General features: G+C 39.4%; 1 non-coding gene across 1 annotated transcript; it reads left to right on the top strand.

The window, feature by feature from the left end:
• The first annotated feature begins 2012 nt into the window (after positions 1 to 2012).
• On the top strand, positions 2013 to 2119 carry LOC118830414. The gene has a single exon (XR_005009050.1). It is a non-coding gene; the product is annotated as a U6 spliceosomal RNA (small nuclear RNA).
• Positions 2120 to 8389: the final 6270 nt, after the last annotated feature.

Genomic DNA, 8389 nt, shown 5'->3' with positions numbered 1-8389 from the left:
ACCTTTTGGTCTTTGCCTGACTCGGCTATGTTCGTTAACGGGTTGCTTCTTCACAGCCATAAGGGCTTTGAGATTTTTGAAGGTTTTATTCATTTCCAAATCTAGGGCCATTCCAGGAGCTTGATTTTTAGTTTATGAGCAGCCAAGAATTTACATCACTTTTCCTGTTCTACTGTAATCCAATCATTTCCTTTTTTCAAGTTTTTGCTTTCATAACCTCACAAAAATTGGCAAGGCTAGAATCCTTCAAGTTCCTTGTAGCTGCACTCATAATAAACATTTAAAACAGTTAAATGTTTAATTTTTACAAATTGCTAAGATTGTAAAGGGAAACTAACTGCTGTAGCGGATAGACCATTGAGCTTAGAATCAGGGAAGTCTCCTCTTTATGAGTTCAAATCTGCCTCACTTACTAGCTGTGTGACCCTGGGCAAGTCACTTAACCCTGTTTGCCTCAATTTCCTCATCAGTAAAATGAGTTGGAAAAGGAGATGGCAAATCACTCCAGTATCTCTGCCAAGAAAATCCCCCAAAATGGGGTCACAAAGAGCCGGACGTGATTGAAACAGCTGAACAATAACAACAAAGACTGTAAAAAAAAGGGGGGGGGGTTAACTTGGATATAACAATGATTCATGTGCAAATCAACTCATACATAATTATGTTCCTAAACCAAAACTTTCCAGTTAAAATGGTAATTTTAAAAGATAAGGACTGCACAAATTTACAACCTCCCCTCCAAAAAAATCACTTCTTCTGCATACATAGAGGTGTGAAGGGGATTTTCCTCCAGGGTTTCAAAATACCAGATTTTCATCTCTACCGATTACACACAGGTACTACTTTGCCCTGAGTAAATCTCCAGGCACAGAATTAAAGAACATTAGAGTTTAAAAGGCTGTGAGAGTTCTAATGATGAAAATTACTATATTGTTAATGATAATATAAAATTCAAACAGAATGCTATGGCAGATTGAGGGAAGAAGAAAGAAACTTTCTAACAATATGTTAAAATACCAAAAAGGCCTCTTTCCACATCTAGGGACCCAGAAGGTAACTTTTATTATCACAGAATCTATTTCAGGCTTGACATCTGGTTTGCGTGCAAATTTATGAAAAAGATAGCACAGTCATAAAAAAAAAAAGAAAACCATGAGCCAGAGTATCTAGCCACAGGTTTGAAAGAAAAGTGGTTGTAAATGTAGCAACAGTATGAAATTTCACAGGAAACTGTATATTAGAATATAAATAGTATATCGCTTCACAGGAAAATCATGAAACAGAGCCACAAAATTAGATCATCTGAAGTCGTTTTAATGCCACACCTAAGCTGTGGGTGGCACCTGGATTTCTGGGTTCTATATTTTTGCAAGTTGGTAAGAGGAAGTTAACTGAGAGGGAAAGGAAAGGCAAAATTTTAGGGTCCTTGTCTAGTTCACCATGATCTATACAATACATAAATATATACACATATATTTATGTGTATATTGTACATGTATTGTGAATATATGTACATATGCGTATGTAATACATAAATTATGTGTATATGTGTGCATCCACAGGGCCATTTTGAACAGCTTCCTAAACAATCTCTTAATAATTTAAGCATAAAGAAATTCACTTCCATCATGGTTATGATAAGAATTATTCTGCAACAGGCCAAAGTGACATCCTCCTTTATTGCTCTAAGAAGCCTTTTCTTGTTCCACCTGCTTAGTACATAGACCATCAGGCCATGAGTCACCTGTTTGCATTTCCATCAGCTGGGGTTTGTAGAAGGAGGTGTGCCCTGTTTATCAGGTTATGCACAAGGACTGTTGACCAACACCTGGGACCAGCTAACCATCATAAAGGAACCTAATCAAATTCTCTTGAATTCTGAGACGTGTCACTCAGCTTTCACAAAAAAAAAATATGAAAGTCTACAGAGGTTCAAGATAGCCCTCATAATAATGAGGGATGGATTGAAAAATGATAATGGCAAAAATATGTTTTTTAAATTGTTGTGATCTGTGCTCGCTTCGGCAGCACATATACTAAAATTGGAACGATACAGAGAAGATTAGCATGGCCCCTGCGCAAGGATGACACGCAAATTCGTGAAGCGTTCCATATTTTTTTGTTATACTGGGATGTTTTAGTAAATGAACTGTGAAACAAAAAAAAAAATATTGTTGTGATCTAAATCAGGGCTTCTTAAACTTTTTCCACTCACAACCCCTTCAGCACTTCTTGAACTGTGGCTCGTTATTAATATTTATAATAACAATATATTATTACATGTAATATATATATAATTAATATCAACTACTTAAGATTGTATATAGTTAATAATATTCATACTATACTCTAATGTATGTTATAAATATTAATTAATGATAATTGAGTATATGAATTGGTCAACATAAAAAAAGGTAAGACTGTGGATGTCAGGTGGGTTGTATGAAAGAAGAAAGGAGAGGGAGAAAGGAAACATGAAATACTAAGAAACTAGGGATGAACAAGAGTTGAAGCAAAAAATAAACCAACAGGAAAGAATAGCTTTTGTTGAATCATAAAGCTGAATTAAAGAAGTTGAATTAGGGTCGTCGTAATCTAGAGCTGACTCAGAGTCCATCTCATCCAACCTGCTCATCTTACAAATGGGGAAACTGAGGTCAAAGGAGGTTAAGTGACTCAACCAAGGACATACCAGTAGTAAATATCAGAGGTAGGATCTGAAAGCATGTCCTCTGACTCAAGAGTCAGGACTCTTTCCCTTGTACCAACTGTTCTCAGAAAAGAAAGCATTGAGCTCCACATAGAAATAAAGGTGAGAAGATAACATAGAGACAAAACTGGCCAGCGAAATGTTGCAGGACTGTCAGACTCCACTGGTTGCGTGAAACTGTGTTGGTTAGCTCTGTGAAATTGTCTTCTTTCTCTAACTTTTTAATTCTTTATTAAAAGTAATGACTTGAGGGAAGGATCAAAAGATCACTGATTTAGAGTTGGAAAGGATGTGAGATGTCACCAGTTTTGGCCCCCTCATGGTACACATGAGGAAACTGAAGCCAGAGAGATTGAAAATTAAGTGACTTGCCAAAGGTCACTGTAACAACAAGGTTGATAGCAGCTGCTGTAGGGGTGTAAGACTCACCACAACAGCAACAGTAGCAGCCAGCACAGGTTCTTTGATCTGCTTTTCTAAGGAAAGCAACTTTTAGAGGTTAACAATCTTACTTTAATTAAACATACATATATAATTCACTTAGGTCAGGGGGAAAAGCCAGCACCATGAACTTCAAAGCAAATACAAATAGAAATTACAGAGACAACATAAACAGATCAATACTTCTGTCTAACCAAATCACAACATACATAGTGACCAGAGAAGCATCAACATCTGGGTTTTTCAAAGCCGGGGGGCTCTAGCAGCTATCCAGAGTCTCCGCACCAACACTCTTCCAAGGAGTGAGAGCCCCCAAACAAAACACTAACCTCTGAGTTCATATACATACCCTTCTTGGGGCCTGAAGGCTTCACACCTAATCAGCAAAAGGGTGTGGGCCTAGGGCTTTGCACCTAGCAAGACTTAATCAAAGGCACTTGATTACTTTAGTATTCTAAAGTAGAAAACAGTAAAAAAAAAAAAAAAAGTTCCACCCTAATTACCAATACAGTCACACAGGAAATGTAGATCTGTATTTTGAACTCAGGTCCTATCAAAGGTTCAACACTTTTTCCACATTCGAGGTTGGGGGGGGGGGGGGAAGTAATGTAAAACCAAGAGATCATATATCATACTATGTTGTATTGTATCGTATTATATCATAAAAACTTATTTTTTAATAAATTAAATAATGGAGGGAAAGAAATGCCAAAGAGTTGAGGGAAACAAGCCTATTGAAGATGAAAGGGAAGTTCTAAGGCAAGAAGGACTAGAAAATATGATGGGGGCAGCTAGGTGGCACGGTGAGTAGAGCACTGGCCCTGGAGTCAGGAGTACCTGAGTTCAAATCCAGCCTCAGACCCTTGACACATTTACTAGCTGTGTGACCTTGGGCAAGTCACTTAACCCCAACTGCCCTGCCTTCCCCCCTTCAAAAAAAAAGAAGAAAAAAGAAAATATGATGGAGAAATGTAACAGCTTTTGACAAGTGAAGAAGGTAGACATCAAAAACCAACATGGGATGGGAAAAGAGGGCATTCCAAAGAGGCTTCGAAGAACTAAAATCCTACAAATAAAGGAAGTCCTCAATCAAGTAGGATATTTTCCTATGGACAGTAGAAAAATGCAGAAGCCCAGAGAGGCAGAATGGAATGGTGGCACTGGGTCGAGAATGAGAGGACTTGGTTTCAAATCTCAGCTCTGGTGCTTATAGCCTGTATGACCTTCGCCAAATGACTTCAGCCCCGAGCCTCATATCCTCATCTGCAAAATGAGGGCACTCAATGAAATGATCTATAAGGTCCCCTTGGCCACACACACTCACACACACACACACACACACACACACACACGTCCAATTCTTCATGATCCCATTTAGGATTTTCTTGGCAAAGATACTGGAGTGGTTTGCCATTGCCTTCTCCAGCTCATTTTACAGATGAGGAAACTGAGGCAAGCAGGGTTAGGTGACTTGCCCAGGGTCACACAGCTAGTAAGTGTCTGAGGCACTGCCATACATGCATATGATATATGTATAAAAACTGAGAGATGAAAAGTCATGTATACTTGATTCATAAAACAAGGCTGAACATGAAGAGTGTATGTGTTGAACCAAAAAAGGCTGGGGAAGAGAACCATCCAGGAGTGCAATCTTTGTTTAACACACAGAGCAGTGGTGTTCAAGAGGTGCCATGTTAAATATGAGTTGGAAGATGGATGATCATGAACACAAATTGGGAGAAAGGCCAATGTCCACTCTCAAGGACATATGCTCCTCAAACGAAAGGAAGGAGGGAAAAGTTACTTAAAGATATGGCACCTTTCCCACATCCAATAAAAAGGGTGGGGTCAGGAAGGGATTTCAATTATGTTTCAGGAAATAGGGATCAGGTCAGAAGCCACCAGGAGGCCAAATATTTAGAATTCATCTTTAGAAACACAAGATATAAGATTCTTTAATACATATTCTGACAACCTGGAATATACTCACTTTTTAAAAACAAAAATCAATGGTTCTCTCTCCGTTAACAATAAGAGATATTGCATGACATAGTGGCCTCGGATAGCCAGGAAGACATGGGGTTCAAGCCTTGCCCCTAATGTGTACTGCTTGGGTGACCATGGTCAAGTCATTTAACCTCCTAGTGCTCTAATGTTAACTCATTAAGAGTGTAAATTGAAAAGAAGGTGCTGACCTGTGTTGGCAGACTTTCTTTATCTGGGAGATCCTCAGGAAATCACAGATCCCATCACAGTCATTAGGGTTTGTAAAGCACTTGCATTACCTCATTACAATTATATCAGCTAAGCCTCACAGCCACCTTGTGAGATATTATCATCCCTATTTACAGATGAGTAAACTGAGACTCAAAAGTTCTGGAACTTGCTTGTGGTCTCAAAACAAGTAAATGTCGGTGATGGGATTTGAACCCAGGTCTTCCTCACTCCGAATTTTAAAAACTATGTAAACATATGGCGCAAAATATGGTGAAAAAACAATGACTCTAGCGACAAAGGCCCTTGATACAAACCCACCATTGACACCACTTATGTGACCTTGGGCAAGTCTTCTGACTTCCCTCTGTCTCAGTTTCCTCATCTCTAAAATGACAGTTTTAGAATAGGTCACCTCAAGGCCCTTTACACCTCTAAATCTATGATCCTATGATTGTAGTGGAGGCAGGAGTCAAAGATCTCTAGAGCATGATGGTCACAGCAGCTAGGAGAGGCGAGTATCGTAGGCATTACTTTGACAAGAGCCAGGGGAATTCTGCAGCCTTTTAAGGCCAGGAAAGTTCAGTCCTACCCTACTAGGTCATCCCTAAAAAGTTTCAACCAGGCTCCTTTCAGTATCATTTAACCACCCAAGCTTGAGCACCTGGTCTCAGGAAGAGCCCAAATATTTCTGAAGTTCAATGCTTGACTCCCACCCTAAGCCCATCCCCAGTCTTCATCACTGTGGTTGAGGGGGAAAGCCTCCTCAATGCACAAAGTCACAATGAACAATGGGTTGACTAACATGGAAATATGTTTTGCATGACTGCACATAAATAGCCTATATCAAATTGCTTACCATCTCAGGGAAGGGGGATAAGAAGGAGGGAAGGAGAGAATCTGCAACTCAAAATTTTACAAAACAAAGGTTAAAATTGTTTTTACATGTAACTAGGAATAAAATAAAATATTATTCATTTTTTAAAATGAACAATGAGTGAAAGTCATGAGGGCCAGATGAACTACATACATCCCGGGGAACGGAAAGTATTCTCAGATGTTAATGCTAAACCACTAGCATAATTTCTGAAAAGGAAGGAAGGAAGGAAGGTGGAAAGGAAAGAAGGAAGGGAGGAAGGGAGGGAGTGAGGGAGAAAGGAAGGAAGGAAGGAATGGAGGAAGGAAGGAGGGGAGGAAAGGAAGGAAGGAAGGAAGGAAGGAAGGAAGGAAGGAAGGAAGGAAGGAAGGAAGGAAGGAAGGAAGGAAGGAAGGAAGGAGGGAAGGAGGGAGGGAAAGAGGAAAGGAGGGAGGGAAGGAAGGAAGGAAGGAAGGAAGGAAGGAAGGAAGGAAGGAAGGAAGGAAGGAAGGAGGGCCCCCAGTAGCAGTCATTGATCCGGTTCTATTTTATCAGTAATTTCGATGAAGGCATAGGTGACGTGCTTATCGAATTTGCAGACAACACAAAGCTTGTAAATACATTAGGCAACAGAATCAGGATTCAAAAAGATCTTCCTAACCAATTAGAACAAAAGACCAAATTTTATAAGATGATATTGGATAGGAAAAAAATTTAATCTCCTCTCTTTAGGTTAATACATACATACACACACACGTACATACATTATACATATAATATAGTATATATATATATATAATACATATATAAAATGTAGTGTGTATGTATATGTGTGTGTCTGTGTGTGTATATGGGGTAAGTGCAAATGAGGAGTTGAGGATGATACCAAGGTTTTCAATCTGGGGGGAGAGTAGCTAGGTGGCACAGTGGATAGAGCACTGGGCCTGGAGTCAGGAAGATTCATCTTCCTGTATTCAAATTTGGCCTCAGAAACTTACTAGCAGTGTGACCCTGGGCAAGTCACTTTTTCTGTTTGCCTTAGTTGCTCATCTGTAAAATTAGCTAGAGAAGGAAATGGCAAACCACTCCAGTATCCCTGTCAAGACGACCCAAAATGGGGTCACAAAGAGTTGGATACCACTGAAAATGACTGAACAACAAAAGACCAGGAGGAAGGGTGGTGCCCTTGACTGCAATGGGGAAGCTGGGAAAGAGGGAGGGTTTATGGGCAGAGATAACAAGCTCTATTTTAGATATATCACGCTTGAGATGGCTCTGGGACATCCAGCTTGTGATGCTTAAAAGGAAGCTGTCAGTGTAGGAATGGAGCTCAGGAGGAAGACTAGGGCTGGATATAAAGATCTGGGCACCATCTATATCGGGATGATCATTGGACCCATGAGAGCTGATGAGATCACCAAGTGAGATGGTATAAGAAAAGGGAAGAAGGCCCAAGGCAGAGCCTTGAGGGACACCCACAGTTAATGAGAGTGACTTGGATAAAGAGCCAACAGGAGACTAAGAAGGTGTGGTCATACAGGTGTCAAGAGAGAGTAGCATCATGAAAACCTAGAAAGAGGGGAGAAGCCAAGAGGGAAAGGTGATCAATGGCATCAGATGCTGCAGAGGTCAAAAAGGATGAGGGTTGGCAAAACCATCAGATCAAGTAAAAGTAATACAGAAGAGATATATATCTCACTCATGTAAGATCTCTATTAACAAAGAAGAAACCATAAAGATTACATTTAGAACACACAAACTCAATCCCAGATCATAAAGGCCTGTGTTTGGCATTTTCTTCTGCACTCCTGAGATAATGGATTTATCAGCCCATGGAAAGGGAGAGGCTCTAACAGAGACATCCCATTTATTTCTTTTTTAAAAACATATTTTTATTGATATCTTTTATTTTTCATCGACTACATTTCCCTCATGTCCATCCCACTTATTCTTTATTTCCCCAAGCTTCCTTTATTACAAGGCACAAACGTTTTTCTTTCTTTTTTAAAATTAATTACTTTATTTATTTTTAGTTTTCAACATTCACTTTTATAAGATTTTGAGTTCTTAATTTCCCCCCCCTGCCCCCTTCCCAATACAGCATATAATCTCATATAGGCTATACATGTATGATCATATTAAACATATTTCCACATTAGTCATGTTGA

The sequence above is a fragment of the Trichosurus vulpecula genome, chromosome 8 (genome assembly GCF_011100635.1).
Source record: "Trichosurus vulpecula isolate mTriVul1 chromosome 8, mTriVul1.pri, whole genome shotgun sequence".
Lineage (NCBI taxonomy): Eukaryota > Metazoa > Chordata > Mammalia > Diprotodontia > Phalangeridae > Trichosurus > Trichosurus vulpecula.
This window is presented reverse-complemented; position numbering and strand designations above follow the sequence as displayed.